The sequence below is a fragment of the Sus scrofa genome, chromosome 8 (assembly GCF_054392235.1).
Source record: "Sus scrofa isolate SSC_HxYL_T2T_F1_AM1 chromosome 8, Sscrofa_HxYL_maternal_Yorkshire_Landrace_v2.0, whole genome shotgun sequence".
Taxonomy (NCBI): Eukaryota; Metazoa; Chordata; class Mammalia; order Artiodactyla; family Suidae; genus Sus; species Sus scrofa.
In genome coordinates this window covers 97,164,276-97,185,562 of record NC_139390.1, presented here as the reverse complement: position 1 = coordinate 97,185,562, position 21,287 = coordinate 97,164,276, and the positions used below count along the sequence as shown (strand labels likewise).

General features: G+C 33.5%; 1 long non-coding RNA gene across 3 annotated transcripts in view; it reads right to left on the bottom strand.

Annotated features, from left to right (window-relative positions):
• The window catches only part of LOC102163618 (uncharacterized), a 501,092-nt gene that overhangs the window by 454,952 nt on the left and 24,853 nt on the right, over positions 1–21,287 (bottom strand). For 2 of the 3 annotated variants that reach the window (XR_014812954.1, XR_014812953.1), the window contains exons 2-5: positions 15,915–15,992; positions 14,982–15,059; positions 14,784–14,880; positions 11,156–11,260 (exon numbers count right to left, since the gene is read on the bottom strand). This is a non-coding gene — a long non-coding RNA (uncharacterized LOC102163618). The remainder of the gene's footprint in view (positions 1–11,155; positions 11,261–14,783; positions 14,881–14,981; positions 15,060–15,914; positions 15,993–21,287) is intronic. The other variant, XR_014812955.1, reaches the window with a different exon arrangement.

Below are 21,287 nucleotides of genomic sequence, written 5' to 3'. Positions count from 1 at the left end.
ATTTTAATTAATTGCAGTGTTCTCACCTTGGGTAATTGAATGCTGCATATAAATATTGCAAAACAAAATTAGGGCCACAATTGCTATAGATATCATATAAAATTGAGTTTTAGTTTAGGTAATATAAAGTATATACAGTAATAAATATATTTTCTTCCTTGGTTTCCCAAACTGAGGCATCTATAACCTAATATAATACCAATTATAGAAAAATATATAATGAGAATGCTCTCTTATGCTTTTTTAACTTATAGATTTGTAAACTCTAGAATGTAGTTACAGAAAAGAGTGACTGTCTCTGTCCTATATCAAACTGCTAATACCTATAGCTATAGCTTCAGGTTAACAAATACAACCAGCCCTAACTGGAATACTTGGAATAATGACCTTATCTTGGAGGATTAATTACTATGGTTCTCTGGAATGCATTGTTTAGAAATCTTGTTTCTTGAGTATTGTGTGACAATCAGTGCAAATATATATTATGCATGGTGCAAAGTGTGGATTATACAGAATATGTACTTACAAACACACGTGTGCACACACACACATCCTTTGTATGCAAACTGTGAAAGACTTCACACAGGCCCCCAACACTCCAGCCCAGATAACTGAAACTTGTATTTGTCTATTACACCATTTATCTTTTAGAATGCATTTGTTGTTTAGTTATTGCTATAGAGTGAATATTCGTATTTTCCAATATTCATAGGTCAAGAACTGTCCCCATTGTGATGTTATTTGGAGGTGGGTTCTAGAAGAGGTGATTGGGTCAGGAGAGCAGCACCCTAATGAATGGGATTATAAAAGAGATTGCAGAGAGTGCCTTTCCTGCTTCTGCCAAGTGAGGACACAGCTGAAAGACAGCCATATATTAACCAGGAATTGAGCTCTCGTTAGACACCAAATTTGCCAATTTTTGTCTGCCAATTTTGTCTTGTGTTTGGACTTTCCAGTCTTCAGAACTATGAGCAAAAAATTTCTGTTGTTTCTAAACAACCAAATCTATGGTATTTCAATAGAGCAGCCCCAGTGGACTAAGACAGTTATGATTTAAGATATAAATGAAAACAGGTAGTTGAACTTTTCCTTTTCACTCTGTTCTTCATGTGCACATATACTGATTGTTTTTATCTGCAAATAAATATCAAACTTAGCTCAAATGATTCTTACTGTGTGGTTCATCAATGTTTGTTGCAGCCAATGCAAACATCTAAATATAGCTTTTTTTGCTTGCTTCTCTGCATCCATTCCCTGCTTTGCCAGTCCTGCTCTTGACCCAAGACAATAATACATGTGGGCTTATGTCTATACAACTCCCATGCACTCTGCCTTTTGGTTGAGTTGTAGCAATGAAGAATTCCAAGTAGGAAATATGAAGTACAAAAGAGAGATAAGTTAGAAAAATTATCCTCAAACTCCTTTTCAGTAGAGTCAACACAGATTGGCTATATTCCTTGACTACAAATCCTCAAAGCCATTTCTTTCCTGTATAATCTATAACCCCACCCTTCCTTCATTTTTCCATTTATGCTAGTGCTGGAATCTGCACTGACATTTAAAGTTCCACTACACCTCACTTGTACCCTTCAGCGAATCCTTATATAAAAAAACTTCTTCAGATTATCTTAATTTGCAAATGTCATCTGTCTCCAGTTGGGAACCTGACTGATACATTTTAGGAATCATAGAATACATCTTTTATATAGCATGTCCTTTAAGGTACATCAATATACTTGAAATCTAAGACAATTTTAATAGTCACCTAATAATTTTGTCTAAGATACCACTTGATAACATGTTACCATTCATAAAGGAGAAGCCACAAGACACAGCGCATAAAACTGTAAAAACAATTTGGGTTTCTCACTTACAAACAAAGCATTCTTTAACAAGTAATTTAAAAGTTAATAATTTGATCTATGCCACAGGAATACTTTACTGAATGTTAGAAAATGGTCAAGTGTCCTAACTCCATATAAACACATCATCTAACTCCACATAATTGCACTTAAAAATAAATATAAATGGTTAAATATTTCTATTAATTACTAAGTTCCCTATATTTAGACAAATATGGAGTTTGCACTATTTCTAAATTTATTTCATTGCCTTTTACATAAGATTAAATTTAAATTTTGTCCTTAAAAATAGTTGATGCAGAGTAAAAATAAGCAGGAAAAGCATTTAAAATACATTTTGGGGGGGGGAGGACAAGATGGCGGAGGAGTAGGGGGACACGCTCGCCCTCTCCCACAAACACAACAAAAAAAAGCACATCTACAGAATAAATGACTCGCACAGAACAGCAACCAATTGCTGGCAGAGGAACCTAAACTCTACAAACTCTCTAAACTTACAGGACCATCAGGCTAAAACACACAATTATGGGAAGGGGTTAGCATACTTAAAAAACAGGGTAACCACAAGCCAAAAGCAAATATTGCATTTGCAAAAAATGAAAAAAAAAATACACTCAAGCAGATAGTAACAGGAGACCATCCAACAAAAAAAAAAAAAAAAAAGGAACAATGGACAACAATAGAATCAACTGGAACACGAGGTGCAAATGGCAATAAATAATCATCTATCAATTAACACCTTAAATGTCAATGGGCTGAATGCCCCAATCAAAAGACACAGAGTGGCTGAGTGGATAAAAAGGCAAAAACCTTCAATATGCTGCCTACAAGAAACTCACCTTAGGACAAAAGATACATATACATTGAAAGTGAAAGGGTGGGGAAAAATATTTCATGCCAATAGACAAGACAGAAAAGCAGGAGTCACAATGCTCATATCAGACAAAATAGATTTTAAAACAAAAGACATAAAGAAAGACAAAGAAGGACATTACTTAATGATTAAGGTATCCATCCAAGGAGAGGATGTTATTTACTATCGTCAACATATATGCCCCAAATATAGGAGCGCCCAAATACATACAACAAATATTAACAGACATAAAGGGAGATATTGATGAGAATACAATCATAGTAGGAGACCTTAATACCCCCCTCACATCAATGGACAGATCCTCTAGACAGAAAACCAATAAAGCAACAGAGATCCTAAAGGAAACAATAGAAAAGTTAGACTTAATTGACATCTTCAGGACACTATATCCAAAAAAAGCAGAATACACATTCTTCTCAAATGCTCATGGAACATTCTCAAGAATCGACCACATATTGGGACACAAAGCTAATCTCAATAAATTTAGGAGCATAGAAATTATCTCAAGTATTTTCTCTGAGCACAATGCCATGAAATTAGAAACCAACCATGGGAAAAGGAAAGAGAAAAAACCTACTACATGGAGACTAAACAACATGCTACTAAAAAACCAATGGGTCAATGAGGAAATCAAGAAGAAAATTTAAAAATACCTTGAAACAAATGATAATGAAGACACAACCTCTCAAAATCTATGGGATGCTGCAAAAGCAGTGCTCAGAGGGAAATTTATAGCAACACAGGCCTTTCTCAAAAAAGAAGAAAGATCCCAAATTGACAACTTAACCCTCCACCTAAAGGAAATAGAAAAAGAAGAACAAAAAAGACCTAAAGTCAGCAGAAGGAAGGAAATTATAAATATCAAAGAAGAAATCAATAAAATAGAGACTCAAAAAACAATAGAGAAAATTAATAAAACCAAGAGCTGGTTCTTTGAAAAGGTGAACAAAATTGACAAACCCCTGGCCAGACGCACTAAAAAGAGGAGAGAAAGAACCCAAATAACCAAAATTAGAAATGAAAAAGGAGAAATCACAACGGATTCAGCAGAAATACAAAAAACCATAAGAGAATACTATGAACAACTATACGGCAACAAGTTTGACAATCTGGAAGAAATGGACAATTTCCTAGAATCTCACAGCCTGCCAAAACTGAATCAAGTAGAAACAGACCAACTGAACAGACCAATCACTAGAAATGAAATTGAAGAGGTCATAAAATCACTCCCTACAAATAAAAGTCCAGGACCAGATGGCTTCACAGGTGAATTTTATCAAACATATAAAGAGGAATTGGTGCCCATCTTCCTTAAACTCTTTCAAAAGGTTGAAGAAGAAGGAATACTCCCAAAGACATTCTACGAGGCCACCATCACCCTCATTCCAAAACCAGACAGAGATACCACCAACAAAGAAAACTATCGGCCAATATCATTGATGAATATAGATGCAAAAATTCTCAACAAAATCTTAGCCAACCGAATCCAACAACATACCAAAAAAATTATACACCATGACCAGGTTGGGTTCATCCCAGGTTCACAAGGATGGTTCAACATACACAAATCAATCAGCATCATACACCACATTAACCAAAAAAAAGTCAGAAATCATATGATCATCTTAATAGACGCAGAAAAAGCATTTGACAAAGTTCAACATCCATTCATGATCAAGACCCTCGCCAAAGTGGGTATAGAGGGAACATTCCTGAATATAATCAAAGCCATTTATGATGAACCCACAGCAAATATAATACTCAATGGGGAAAAACTGAAAGCCTTCTCACTCAAATCTGGAACAAGACAGGGATGCCCACTCTCACCACTGCTCTTCAACATAGTTTTGGAAGTCCTAGCCACAGCAATTAGACAAACAAAAGAAATAAAAGGCATCCATATAGGAAGAGAAGAGATAAAACTGTCACTGTATGCAGATGACATGATACTATACCTAGAAAACGCTAAGGACTCAACCCTAAAACTACTTGAACTGATTAATAAATTCAGCAAAGTAGCAGGATATAAGGTTAACATTCAGAAGTCAGGTGCATTTCTGTATACCAGCAATGAAATATTAGAAAAGGAATACAAAAACACGATACCTTTTAAAATTGCACCTCACAAAATCAAATACCTCGGAATGCACCTTGCCACGGAGGTAAAGGACCTATATGCCGAGAACGATAAAACATTAATCAAAGAAATCAAAGAAGATGTAAAGAAATGGAAAGATACTCCATGGTCACGGATTAGAAAAATCAATATTGTAAAAATGGCCATACTACCCAAAGCAATCTACAGATTCAATGCAATCCCTATCAAATTACCCATGACATTTTTTCACAGAACTAGAACAAACAATCCAAACATTTATATGGAACCAAAAAGACCCAGAATTGCCAAAGCAATCCTGAGAAACAAAAACCAAGCAGGAGGCATAACTCTCCCAGACTTCAAGAAATACTACAAAGCCACAGTCATCAAAACAGTGTGGTACTGGTATCAAAACAGACAGACAGACCAATGGAACAGAATAGAGAATCCGGAAATAAACCCTGAATAAATAAATAAATAAACACCTATGGTCAATTAATCTTTGACAAGGGAGGCAAGAACATAAAATGGGAAAAAGAAAGTCTATTCAGCAAGCATTGCTGGGAAACAATGGACAGCTGGACAGCTGCATGCAAAGCAATGAAACTAGAACACACCCTCACACCATGCACAAAAATACACTCAAAATGGCTGAAAGACTTAAATATACGAAAGAAAACAAAAAGACAACTTACAGAATGGGAGAAAATAGTTTCAAATGATGCAACTGACAAGGGCTTAATCTCTAGAATATATAAACAACTTATACAACCCAAAAGCAAAAAAACCAATCAATGGAAAAATGGGCAAAAGACTTGAATAGACATTTCTCCAAAGGAGATATACAGATGGCCAACAAACACATGAAAAAATACTCAACATTGCTGATTATAAGAGAAATGCAAATCAAAACTACCATGAGGTATCACCTCACACCAGTCAGAATGGCCATCATTAATGAGTTCACAAATAACAAGTGCTGGATGGGGTTGTGGAGAAAAGGGAACCCTCCTGCACTGTTGGTGGGAATGTAAACTGGTACAGCCACTATGGAGTACAGTTTGGTGATACCTTAGAAATCTATACATAGAACTTCCATATGACCCTGCAATCCCACTCTTGGGCATCTATCTGGAGAAAACTCTACTTAAAAGAGACACGTGCACCCGCATGTTCATTGCAACACTATTCACAATAGCCAGGACATGGAAACAACCCAAATGTCCATCAACAGATGATTGGATTCGGAAGAGGTGGTATATATACACAATGGAATACTACTCAGCCATAAAAAAGAATGACATAATGCCATTTGCAGCAACATGGATGGAACTAGAGAATCTCATCCTGAGTGAAATGAGCCAGAAAGACAAAGACAAATACCATATGATATCACTTATAACTGGAATCTAATATCCAGCACAAATGAACATCTCCTCAGAAAAGAAAATCATGGACTTGGAGAAGAGACTTGTGGTTGCCTGATGGGAGGGGGAGGGAGTGGGAGGGATCGGGAGCTTGGGCTTATCAGACACAACTTAGAATAGATTTACAAGGAGATCCTGCTGAATAGCATTGAGAATTTTGTCTAGATACCCATGTTGCAACAGAAGAAAGGGTGGGGGAAAAACTGTAATTGCAATGTATACATGTAAGGATAACCTGACCCCTTTGCTGTACAGTGGGAAAATAAAAAAATTTATAAAAAAAATAAATAAAATAAAATACATTTTGTTTCATCTTCATAATATTTCATAGTCATCATGACATTGAATTCATAAAACTTAGATGGAAAACTAAATTAATTGGAAAAGAATATAGCTATTTCGGTTGAGATCAGTATATATTTATTTTAGTTTTACTGGGTTATGATTTCCAAACTGGGATCTACTTCACTAATTTATCAATTTCTGTTCTGCAGTTCCACATTGTTAATCACTCAGTTTGTGGGAGTGCAGGTTGACTGGATCTGGGCATTTGGCTCATTTGGTTAGTATATTTTCCTAATGAGGCCAAGGATCTATGCCCAGTCCCAATAGGAGCCACTTAGGTTCACACAGAAAAAATAACTACATAATGTATCTTTAATTTCAATACTAACTGGAAAAAAATCAATGTAGTCATAAATAAGAATCTTTACTTGAGAAACTAGTCTCTATTCCAATAATAATAAATAATTTAGTTTACAATTTTCCTGAATACAGTACTTCATCTAAGCTTCTCAAATGGAGGTTGTTCATTTCCCACACCCTACAAAATTAGGAGTCAGGAAGCAATGTAAGCATCCTTTTTGACTCCTGCTCTCATGGTGCTCTTTCTAAATCATGACTTCGTTTTTTTATTTTTAATTTTTTATTATGGTTGATTTACAATGTTCTGTCAATTTCTGCTGTATGGCAAAGTGACTCAGTTATACATATATATACATTTATTTTCTCACATTATCCACCATCATGTTTCATCACAAGTGATTAGATATAGTTCCCTGGGCTAAAGAGCAGGATCTCATGGCTTATCCACTCCAAATGCAATAGTTTGCATATACTAACCCCAAATTCCCAGTCCATCCCACTCCCTCCTTCTCCCTTTCGGCAATCACAGTCTGTTCTCCAGGTCCATGAGTTTATTTTCTATAGATAGGTTCATTTGTGCCATATATATTATATTCCAGATATATGATATAATATGGTATTTATATTTTCTGAGTTACTTCACTTAGTATGAGTCTCTAGTTTCATCCATGTTGCAACAAATGGCATTATTTTGTTCTTTTTTATGTCTGAATAGCATTCCATTGTACATATGTACCGCATCATCTTCATCCATTCATCTGTCTATGGACATTTAGCTTGTTTCCATGTCTTTGCTATTGTGAATAGTTTTGCAATGAACATGGGGGTGCACGTATCTTTTTCGATGATAGTTTTTTCTTGATATATATATACGCAAGAGTGGGATTCCTGGATCATATGGTAATTCTTTTTTTTTTTTTTTCTCTTTTTAGGGCCACACCCAAGGCATTAGGAGGTTCCCAGACTAGGGGTCGAATTGGAGTATAGCTGCTAGCCTATAGCAGGATCCAAGCCACATCTGTGACCTTTACCAACCTCACAGTAATGCCAGATCCTTAACCCACTGAGCGAGGCCAGGAATTGAACCTGCATCCTCATGGATGCTAGTCAGATTCATTTCCACTGAGCCATGATGGGAACTCAGGTAGTTCTATATTTAGTTTTCTGAGGTATCTCCATGCTGTTTTCCATAGTGGTTGTACCAATTTATACTTCCACCAACAGTGTAGGAGGGTTCCCTTTTCTCCACCCCTCTCTAGCATTTGTTATTTGAAGATTTACTAATGATGGCCATTCTGACCAGTGTGATGTAGTACCTCACTGTAGTTCTGATTTGCATTTCTCTGATAATTAGTGATGTTCAGCATTTTTTCATGTGCCTATTGGCCATCTCTGTATCTTCTCTGGAGAACCATCTATTCAGGTCTTCTGCCCATTTTTCCATTGGGTTGTTTGTTTTCTTGTTGTTGAGTTGTATGAGTTGTTTGTATATGACTTCTTCACACTTATGGAAGTGAATCTGTGAATTTGAGGCTCCAAGCTAGCATGCTACACACCAGGTACTCTTCAGGTTTTTTACATCTTTATTCTGACATATTTTAAATTCATAATATATTTGGAAAAATTAAAAACAAAACACTTACAAATATCATGCATATTCGACCTATGTATTTTATGAATGTATGTGCACACACTTGTGTGAGAGTAAGTTGTAAATGTGTTACTCCTTTAAATTGGAATAACTGCCTATTTAATGGCGCTTTTTTTTTTTTTTGAAAAGACATTCCCGTTAATGATCACAGTTCAGTAATACATATCACATTAACCTTGATAAAATACTATTATATATAATATACAGATTTTATTTCACTTTTGCCAGTTGTCCCACTAATGTTCTTTTTGCCTGGCCCAGGATCATATGTTGCCAATACTTTTCATTTTTCTTTAGACTTAAGAAAATAAAATTTCTCAATTTTATTTTCATCATTATACTTGTACTTAGATCCCCTTCATTCTTTTTCATTCATTAAATCAATAAGCACTGGGCTTATATCCGCTTTTTCCATATTAAGAACAATCTGGGTAACCTGAACATGACTAGATATCATCTCATGTGCAATTCACCTTCCTCAACGCATGCCCCGCTCCCACCCTTAGCACAGCTATAGCACAGACCTAGTCAGCACCCAGAGTGTTCCCATTTGTAAAATATTAATGCTGTTTTTCCATTCCTGCACAGCATCATTTTTGCTGCTGTATGTATTGCCAAATTTCCAAAGAACTCAAACCTTTTTGTGTTTCTGCTACGATTCCTCCTGTCTTCATTTTCTTCTATGTTTGATAAATATGTTTAGTATATCATTGATCTACCTAAATCTTGTCAGTACTGTAAGTTCTTTTGATCCATTCAATTCAGTGATCTTAGTTGACAAAAACATCTGTTTAAGATTAATCAAAGATTTTTCAATATTTTGCCTCTATTATAAATGCAGACAGAATTGTGACACTGTAAATTTATGATCTATAGATCAATTAGGTGATTAATGCTTCTGGTCAAACCTTCTTTCTCTTTTCCTTTGAAAGAAACAGAAACTGGCCCTGTGAGCAATCTAACATGAAGATTGGCATGCACAGGTACAATCACCAAAAGGCTCTCTCCACCCAATGCATACCACCCTCATTTTACAATGATCCCTGCTTCTTTATCAATGGCAAACCTCACCATGCTTTAAAATCACTGCCCTTGAATAAAGATTGATACCCAACTATCAAACTAACATTCCTTCAAATTAAAAAATGGTCCCCTATTTAAAATCCTTCCTTAAGCCCCTCCTGACTTCTCCTGATTAAAATGTCCCTTAATTTTCCCTAGGGTGTGAGTCACCTTACTATAACCAAGTAAGTAACCTAGATTTTTTTCAGGGCATTTGTGTTCTGGATAGGTTTCTGAGAGGGGGTCGTTGACTCATCCTTTATTCATTTCCACTCCCTGCTACTTTTTTTTTTTTTCAACCTTCTTTGCTCATTTTAAACCTTCTTGGTTCTTTTCATTCCTGGACCTACCACTTTCCCCTTCACTTTTGTCCGTAAGATGCACTCCTATTTCCCAAAGAAAAAGACTTTAGATAATAATTTTCCCTGGATGTATCACAGAGAATGAGTTCAAGGGGGTTAAACTTGAGGTAAGAAAAATGGTTTACAGTTTCAGGCCAGAGATGACAATAGTCTGGAATAGAGCCCTAAGGTGCATTATGGAGAAGAGGACAGAATGCAAGGATAGTAAGGAGGTACAATCATGAGACTGAAAGTCAATTGTTGCATCACTTCACTCCTACCAAAGATTTATAGCTTTAAGATGCCTTGGAAGAGGAGATAAGAGTTAAAGTAAACAAGAGTATAGAGTTATATGATTATGATACTGGAGTGGACATTTGTTAACAGAGTAGACCCTTCCAGTGGATGAAACTGATGATACTTTACACAAAAATTGTGAGACTTGCCAAAGAATTCTTTTTAGAGTGGTGAAGAAGAAATAACCTTCAACATATATAGGGAGAAATACAAAGAGAAAATAGCCTTTTTTTCCCCTCTGAGTTGATTACATTCAATTTAGCTCATTCAGTGTGTTCTCTATGCATGTGATTTTATTATTTCCTGATTTTTTCCATTTTAGATAATATACACATCTTTCTTGTTGTGTAACATCATGTCCCTTTCCATCACCTGTACTCCCTCCTCACTTATAGACAACGGACACATACATGAATATACAGACTTTTGCATGTATGACTTTCAATGGAAAAGTGTCTGTGAAAATTATTTCAAGCCTTCAATAATACATTATTCCTCCAGAATGGATAGGTGTTTGCATCTTTCAGGCACTAGGTGACCACTAGCCCAAAATCATTTTAATTAAATTCATGGCTTGGTGTTCTTTTGTCTTATTTTTATTTTTCCATAACAGAGAAAATTTGAATTTATGTTGCAAATTAATATGAGGACATGTTTATGATGATAACCTCACAAAGATAATTAATTTAACTCCATGCCTATGCAATAACACTTGCATTGCAGTCTCTTAAGACTGAGGTAGGACTTGTTTACTTCCAGAGTGGATACACCTTTGGGATTTCAGTTATTAGGGTTTTGTCTCTTATTTGATCTTTTTCTGGTTTGGGGACTTGCTCTTTATTCCCAGAAGTCTATAAAGCAAAGAAAACCAAAGGGTAAAGCAGATTTTGTAACTTACCTCAAGGCAAACTTGTCTCTGGTTCTCTGCCCACCTTTGTGGATTTTCCCTTGTAGAGAAGAAAAATAATTTTCCACTACCTTTTTGAGTTCTTGGCTGAGACCCCTATAACAGAAAGACAGGTTAACAAAAAATTTTTTTAAAAAGTTCAGTTCATCACTATATGCAGCCAACACACCCCACACAGAAGAAACCTAAACCAAAAGTAACTCAAAATAGTGGCTTAGAATTTCAGGTTACATAGCATCACCAACAAAGAATAATAAATTTGAGGAGAAATTACAAGACAAACGTGTTTGGGGTAGGGGTAGTAAAGTTTAGAGTAGTAACTAGGAAGATAAAGGTAGGTTTAACAAGGTTTGTTTGAATTGACTTCTCAGCCCCAATACCCCATCTCTGGTAATGATAGTATCTCCCTTCCTTCCTATACAAGTAAGGCAATATTCATATGAGAGGTTTCTTTCATGAAGAAAAGGAGGGTTTTCTTACATCTGTAATTCCTCAAGTGCCTTTAGGTCAAGATAATCAACATGACATGTTGACATATTTTGGGGTGACATGTTCTGAATATCTTCATCATCTTATCTTATATTTTAGGCAAGTAAATACTTATCACCATGCGAAGTTTTCAATATTTTTACAAATAAATATGTATATTATTATTAATTTATATTGCTTTTTAAAAATACTGCAGCTAAGTATGTTCCTTCAAACTCCATGTAAGTATACCTAGACAGCTGTTTATTAGAAAGGGCAGCCTCAATAACACACTGATATTGTTGGACAATATATGATATTTAGCTTACAATGAATAGTTTAAATACTAGATTTTCAGAATATATAATACACAAATGTCATAAAATTTTTAAAATATATATTTATGTGTATTTAGGTATATATACGTGCAAAATATATGCATATAGTACAGTGGTAATTGCAACTTATGGACAACAAATATACATATATACTTTGTAAGATAACTATTCTGAATACTTGTTATGCATGATAATCCTGTAATAGAGACACTGATATAAAGGCTGATCCTAAATTATAAGCAAATATTTTCAGAGTCATTGTTTTTGTTTTCTTTTTTAATGGTGTTTGATTAAAGTACAGTTGATTTACAATTTCCTTCAATTTCTGCTGTACAGCAATGTGACCCAGTCAGACATATATATACATTCTTTTTTTAATACTATTTTCCATCATGTTCTAATCCAAGAGATTGGATATAGTTCCCTGTGCTGTACAGTAGGATTCCATTGTTTATCCATTCTAAATGTAATAGTTTGCACACAGATTCACTTCAAAACCAAAAAACAATTTGAAACTATTTATGTATTTCATTATAACTAATTTAGTTGGTGTGAAGAACTTAAAAATGAATAACAAAATATGAAAAAGCCAGGAAGGCACTGTTAAAGGACATAAATGGGAAGTGCTCAGGAATCTAATATAAATTACCTACAAATGTATACCTGTAGTTTCAGCTTTAAAATATAAAGAGCTTGAAAATTATTACCCCCATCTTTATAACAAAATGAAAACAGAACCAACTAAAGTCTGTGGTTTTTCTTAGTGCTTAGAGGCTTGAGATCACAAGGCAAAATCCCACTATAAAATCTGGAGACAAGTAATACTGAGAATCACAGTTGAGATGATCCTACTTGAATCAGAAGTGCTGGAGCCATACACTGATTGAAACACTTAAATGGTAATTTAATGACTTTCTGGAAGCTGAGTGTGGACTAGTTTCAGAATAAGGAACTCTTGGTCCCAATCTCAAGGTTCCCCCACACTTTCTCAAGGTGGAGGTCTCATGCTGGAGGTCTAAGAGTACTCTCCTCACATTTCCAGCAAAAGTGATCATTCTGAAACACTTCTAGAACATTCTCCATAAGAAATGCCAACACTTCTAGGGAAACTGCTTTATCAGAACCATATCTGAATATCTGAATGGTCAGAAGGACAATTAGTCAATCCCCATCCCTTCTAGCATTGATGTCTCAGCTAAGAGGAGGGAAAATAAATTTTAAAAAGTTAAAAACATTGCTGGTGGTTTCCAGTCTGGCATGTAAGGAATTTACAGGTCATCACTTCCATTCACACAAAGAAAAGTCGAAAAAACTAGAAATCAACATTTCTATGATTCATCAGGAAATGGAGTCACAGTACAAACCACTCCTCCTGCCAAAATTGGAGAGACAACAGCCAGATACAAGGAATAACAATTTACCACAGCAGAATCCTAGAAACAGAAATCTCCATGGAAACAAGTATGTGGTTGAATATATAATCTGTAGTTGATGAATTGTTGGAGATCCACTGTGAATAAGTTTGAGAGGTTAAAAACTCCATAGGGCATCCAGTCTTAGGGGAGTTCCTCAGACTTTTGGGAGTTTTACCTCCAGGAACCCTACCAGGTTCTCAGATTGAAATCAGAGAAAAATCCCCTTTTGTTTTCAGCAAAGGTAGGAGGAAAATAGCTGTTCTGAAGCAAACCTGGAGCATTTTGTTCTTTTTCTTAAAAAGACCTGCCCTCAAAAGAAACTATTTTATCAGAGCCCAGATACAGATATGTCTGAAATGTTGGGAGTACCAGGCCAGGAATTTAAAGTAACTATCATTAATATCAAAAGGCTCTAATGGAAAAAGTAGCACCATGTAAGAACAGATGGGTAATGTGGGCAGAGAGGAAACAGTAAGTTACAATCAAAAGAACATGATCTAAGTCAAAACTACTGCAACAGAAATGAAGAATTGTAATTATTACTTCAGTTACTTAACTAAAAGACTATTTTTAAAGTCTTTTGTTTGAAAGTTTGATCTGAGAATTTATTCTATGTATCACTTTTATTTTGGGGTAAATTTAAAATTAAGAGTTAAAGGGATTTCAATTTTTTTACTTTGTTTATAAGTCTTAGGATTGCTAGTAACATTATAGCATAAAATAATATAAAGCTATCATGAAATTAGGACTTTCACATATATATAATTTTTCTATGTCAAATGTTAATAATTTGCTTTGACTCTAATTTTGAATCAAAGACTTAATCTGTCTCTCTAACTACAAGGAAAATGTCTCCATGCTAAAGTTGTGATCAACTTTATAGATGCAGGGGAATTATGGAAATGCATCATGCAAAATGTCTACTTGCCAAAATTATTCCATGACCTTGTGGTTAGGCTGAGTTTTAAATAATTCAGTGATGTGCCCAATGAATAAATTTGTATTGCTTGTTACTCTAAACAGTCATGCATTCACTTTTCCTTGCCATTTTTAATAAAGCCTAGTTTTCTAATATTCATGAAATATTGCATTTCAATTAAATTACATAGGTTTTGAGAAAATAGTTTGCCCTAAGCTGTTTAGAGTTGACACCAACTGTCATCTGCTTTTTGTTTGGTATAATGCCCAAGGAGGCTTGAGTACAACTAATGCAAAGCACTGTCACTCTTCTAATGAGATACTTTTTGATCATGTATAACACAATGCTGTCTGAAGAACAGAATAATAAACTCAAACAATACTTTGTTTACGAAGGGTATAACATATCAAAATATGCAAAGACATTCAAAATAAACTTGTGCTACTTTAGTGGAAATTATGTGTACTGTCCCATCTCACCTGAATTCCAAAATTAGGTATGCAAACACATGATTATTTTCTCAAACTTTTTCTTTGTCTCTCTCTCTCTCTCTCTCATTACCTATCTTCATAGTACCTAAATAAAGGGACATGGAGAACAAGTAGATTTTTGGATTACTAAATTAATTTGGTTTTTAAAATCTATAAACTTTCATGCAGCTTTTACATTTTACTAACCTGTTGAATTTTACAATTCTATGCCTCAAATTGTTTTGGAGTTCTCTGGTCATTTCTTACTGAATCAGGACATTAACTCTGAAAAAAAAGATATTCTATAACTAGAAATAGCAGTAGTGATCATTATACTTACTACGGATGGTGCTTTTAACCTATTATCCTATTTTAATTATATTATATATACTTAATAACTAGGCTTATTTTGATAGCAGCATATTTTTAGTCAATTTTTGTCATAATGAAACTATAATTACTATCCCCTTAAAAAGGCAATACAAAATAGAAATATATGATGCTTTACCCTTGAAATAGCATGAATTAAAAGTATCTACATATTAATAAGCACTTTCTAGTTGTCTTTTTAAAAATTTTCACATGCTCTATATGATACCATTGGGTGGATAGCTTTAAATCATTTTACATTAAAATTATTGGCATTTTCATAACAAAACATTCCTTTCAGGTATCTTCTCATTCACTTAAGCTCTCTTCTTCTATAAAGGCAGGTGGTTTCAGGCAGCTGGGATTTGATGCCACAAAAGAATTTTAAATCGACTCCATTATAGAGGGCTTAGAAAAAGACACAGTCAGAATCTGCCATAGGAATTTTGGAAAGCATTTTCATTTTTACAAAAAGCAAGGGAAAATAACCCTATTCATCTGTTCTCTTGAATTCACTTGATCTTGCACTGTAGAATCCATGAAAAATAGGGTAACTTCAGGTAGCCCCAACTATCAACTATCACTCATTTTCTTTTGTGTAGATGATTAATAGACAAATGTGCAATAATACAGCCAAATATAGTATAAAATGGTATCTATAAAATGGTTTGAAATATTTTCAGGAAGGTTTTAAAAGATTATCTCATTAACTTAGCCATTTTCCTCAGGTTCTATGCAAAAAGATATCTCCAGCCATATAAATAGGTGTACCTTGAGGTGGCCTCCGGGATTTCTCTCCTCTAGGGTACATGATATGCATAATTTCCTCTTCTTGAATATGAAGACAACCTGTGAATATAATGAAATAGACATTTCTTTGATTATTACCATTTGTGGCAAAGATGATGGTGTAGTCACCCTCATTATTATATCACAAAGACTCCTGTCCATTATACCAGGCAGGAGAGAGAGTCCTCTCCTGTCTTTAAAGAAGTAAGCTGCCTTGTGGTGAGACAGTCAAGTAGCTAGGTCTAGGAGCTGAGAGTAACTCACAGCAGCAGTTAGGGGAAAAAAAAGGAGACTTCAGTCCTATAACTGCAGAGAAATTATTTTGCCAAAAACTAAATGAGCTTGAGGTGCACAAACATTAGATGAGATCACAGCCCCAGCTAACACACTGATGTACTTCTGGTAAAACTTTGAGCAAAGGATTCAGCTAATCCATGTCTCATTGCCTTACCTTTAGAAATAGTGAGATAAATATGTGTCGCTTTAAGTGCTGTGTTGGTAGTGATTGGTTATTCTTAATAGAAATCAAAAGAACATACAAAAATTTTAAATTTGAACAGATAGCAAAAATCACTGTAAATATCTTTGAATTTCTCAATGTGTGTGTGTATATACATGCATACATATATGTTTATACTCACACACACACATGCACACACACACACACACACCATTAATATGTATCTCTAAATGATATGGGAGATATATAGCTCACAATGAAGTAAAAGTTTGAAATTGATCAATATTATACATCTTTTTCAGAATTTAGGTAGAATGACTACAAAAGAAGAATTGTGTACATAAAGAGTTCATTACCATCTTCTAATGCAGAAAATCAATGTTGGTGATTTTATCTCTTAAAATTTCCATTATAATACAGAAATGACATACTTAAATTGAAAAAAATATAATTAAGTCTTAGGCCAACATAATTTTTAAATTAAATTTTAAAATATTTTTGAAAAGCCCATAATTATCTTAAATTCTAAAATGTAAAATAAATAAGTAAAAACTATTATTTTGGAATGTTAATAAGTTTAATAGGGATTAATTTTTTAATGCATCAAAATTATTATCTAAAAGACTATTTATAGTACATATTAGTTTATGCAGAGTTCTTTACTATCTTTTTATGGTGATTTTTTACATTTTTTTTAATGTAAGTAGGTAAGTTTTAATGTAAACAAATCCATTGAAATATAAAGGTCTATTTACATACATATTTTTCTAAGTGCCCTAAATCATTAAATAAGATTTGGGAGAAGAAAGGAAAATAACTATAACTAGAGCTTCTTTTATAATAGGAATGTTATTTTAGAGAGAAGAAAAAAATAAACCATTGAAACAGAGACCAAAAGTGTACATAATAATACATGTTATCGTAATAGATACTTCAGCTGGGGAAGAAAAAAAAAGGTAGTTTAAACATACAAACTTCTAAACACTATCTTTTTTTTTTCCAAGTAAAAGTTTATCTATAATTACAATGCACAACTAACCAAACGTTTCTTAGTATTATTTACCTCAGTTATTATACTATTTCCTTTTCATTGGCCTCCAAATGGTGAATGAAGACCAGTATAGATGGGTCATTCCACTATCGTGAGAAAAAAGTCTAAATATTGTGATAAAAATGTATTAATTTGGCCTAACAAATCATTAGAACATGCTTTTTCAATACAGTACTTTGCTTTTTAAAAATGATACTTAATTCCAAAATAAATTCCTAACACAATGTTTTATATGTATCACCAATATCATTTATTCTTATATTCTCACTTAAAAAATACAGACGTTCTCTTCCATTAGTGTCAGGTTGAAGCAAATTGTTCTTCCTACTTATGAAGTAATGAAAACTAATCTAAGGTATTGCTTCCCTTGTATTTGAAGGTTCCAAGGAGAAAATACAAAGTTAGACTTTGTCACTTCTGAAATTTGCACCACAGACCAGCATTTGATGAATTTATTCCACTAAAATATTGGATTGGATTTGTTCAATTAATGTATTGGATTTAATGAAGGATCTATAAATTTAACTAAAATGAAAGTATCTAAAATATTAATTATAAGCTTAGATTGGATATTCTTAATGGATTTATTTCTTATTAGGAGAGATTCCAGTATGAATTATTACCTTAATAAATCATATATTTTCAACAGAAGAACATAAAGAAATTTAAAATAAATATATGGAAAGTAACTGATTAAATATCAGATTATACAGAATACAACAAAACTTTGTTTAAGACCAGTCCAATTTAAATACCTTGCTTCTTGGCCTAACTTTTGGAACTAAAACAAGTACTAAATAGAAGCTAAAATTCAATAATAAGGCAATTCCAAATTAATTTGAAGTTAAGCATTTTGTTATTTAAAATTTGAATAGCCAAAAGACTAGAATAATTTCCGTAGATGACTGTATTTGTTATTAATTTCATTTGATATACATGCTGATTTTTAAACCTCATTTTAACTATATTGTATCATTTGCTAGTACTTTGAGGAGGACATAAAGAAAGTCTCAGTACGTTATAGGTTAGATATATCTCTTTACCGACATGCCTTGAAATCAAGCAATAGTTGGCCTGTGGCTACTCGTTCTAGTTCTTATTTATTAGATTTTTGGATTTTTCATTAGAAAAAATTATTACATGCCATTTTATCAACTTATTTAAGAAAATCTAAAATTCACTGTCAAAAAATATGTACTTTTGTTATTATTACTAACAATTTGATTAAACACACATAATATTTTTTATTTATTTATTTTTTTGTCTTTTGTCCTTTTTAGGGCCACACCTGTGGCATATGGAAGTTCCCAGCCTAGGGGTCTAATCGAAGCTGTAGCCACCGGCCTATGCCAGAGCCACAGCAAAGTGGGATCCAAGCCACGTCTGCGACCTACACCACAGCTCACTGCAACTCCTGATCCTTAAGCCACTGAGAGAGGCTAGGGATCGAACCTGCAACCTCATGGTTCCTAGTTGGATTTGTTTCCACTGGGCCACAATGGGAACTCCTGTATTATTTAATTTAAATTTCTATTTTATGGGTCGCTCCAGTTTTGGTTGTTATATTTTTATAGACCGTAAATTCCTCTCCATCCTCTGGTAAATTTTAAATTCAGTGCTTAATGACTACTTCCGAAATTCATTGGTATTCTAATAATCTAACTTTTTTTTTGGCCATACCCACAGCATGTGGAAGTTCCTGAGCCAGGCATGGAACCAGGGCCACACTGTCTACCTGAGCCACAGCAGTGACAACACTAGATCCTTACCTGGCTGAGCCACCAGGGAAGTCACCCCCTTTTTAAAATCCAACTTTTATATGTGATGAATTAGACACACATATAAAATTTCCTGAAAATTTTCTGTTCAATGTGAATGTTGGTCCAATAACTTGTTCAACATATGTTATATATTTTGTTATTGTGAAAGTATTTCAGTCAATAAAATGAATGGTAACAGTCTATAACATTCAACTCAGGCAGATTTTAATTTAAAGGACCTATCACCTTTCAGCTGTAATTTCCAAACCTACATGTTCATGCCACAATTCATATTTATAGTTAACTTCCCAAGCAATTTAGTTGGAAATATTTTATGAGAGTGCCAATCTTCAGTTGCCTGAATTACACAGCTCTTATTTCTTAATATTTTAAATTTTAATGAGCACAATATAGTTTATTGAATCAGTTACTCATTATGCAAATCAATATTTTTCTTTATACTTCGCATTATTTTTTTCTACATTATCTGTGGTCATAGAAAAGCCTTCCTACTAGCATCTCTGAGAGATATTTAAATTGAATTATAAATTATTTTCAGGCTAGGAAGTATCATTTTTTAAATTTATTTTCATAAAAGTATAATAATTATACATGAGTACATTTGATCTCCAAGCAAATATAAACATCAATAATGATATAAAAGTAAGCTACAAATCTCAGTAGTGGGTAAATTATAGTTACAAAATATTTTTCTTTTTTCATAGAAGAAAGGAATAAGAAAGGAATAATAATAGCCTATAGAAGAAATAAAATCAGACCTTCAAAAAGCACATATAAATGTGTAAGTTAAAAAAGAGACATGCCCTCAGTTTAAAAAAATCCTGTCTTTTCCATTAATGGAAAAAATTTAAATGCAAGTGTTTAAATGCTACTTTTTCCCGTGGGATATAACAGTGTGTTTTAGTATTATTTGTTAATCATAATTAATTTATTAAATAATAATTCTAGAAAGTGATTGCACAAATATGACATACTCTAAGACCAATAGATATATGGGAAAGTTACTTTACACTTGAATTAGCCTTATTAGCCTATGCTCATATTTTCCTATTTTGCTTTATGTTTACATTGTGCTTAAAACCAGACTGTCACCTACACCGTCAAATCTACAATAATGACAGCAGCAGGTTGAAGCCTACAGGATTTTAATATAAAACCACAGCAAGATAACAAGATAAAAGCACAATAGATAAACTAAATGTATGCAATGCTAAGCCCTCAGTTCATATCTTCCCCCCCAAATCTGAAAACCTCTATTTTAATTCATTCCACCTAAAGTTTATTTACCTGGAACTTGAATTAGAACTTGAACTAGAGAGTGTAATTTCTCTATGAAAAATGTGGCAAAAATTGAGAGTTCATCATTGAAATGTGTCCAGTTCTATTACTTCATTATATTTTGTTTACTTCATTATATTTTGATTGGTTTGTAATATTGTATTTTAATTTTAGAAGTTTATTCTAATCTTTATAATATTGCATTGGTTTTCAATTGATTCACTGGTTACATAAGACAAACACTGTTATATGTTAAAGCAACCAAGAAATGTAGTACTGAACTAGTTCTATAGCTGGCTTCAGTAATATCTGGCTAAGAATAAGCATTTTAATGTAGTACTTTTCAGTTCCCTTTATATTTTCTTTAAAGGAAGCTGTAAATCCAGAGAACTCTAGATGCCAAATACTGTCTTCTTAACTTACTAGAATAAGTAAACAATCATCTGCATTTGGGATTTCATAATAAAAATAAATTAGTCCTGAAACCAACAATGGTTATAACAAGGTAGCAGGATCCAAGGTTAATATACAAAATTCAACCACTTTCCTATATACCAGCAATAAACAAACAGAACTTGAAACTAAAAACACATGACCATGTACATTAGCATGCAAAAAAAGGTATTTCATCACAAGTCTAACAAAATAAGTACAAAGTCTATGTAAGATAAACTACAGAATTCTAATAAAAGAAATCATAACAATAAATGGAGAGATATCTCATGTTTATAGATAGGAAGACTCAAATGTTTTAAACCATCATTCCTAAACTTGATCTTGTTCAG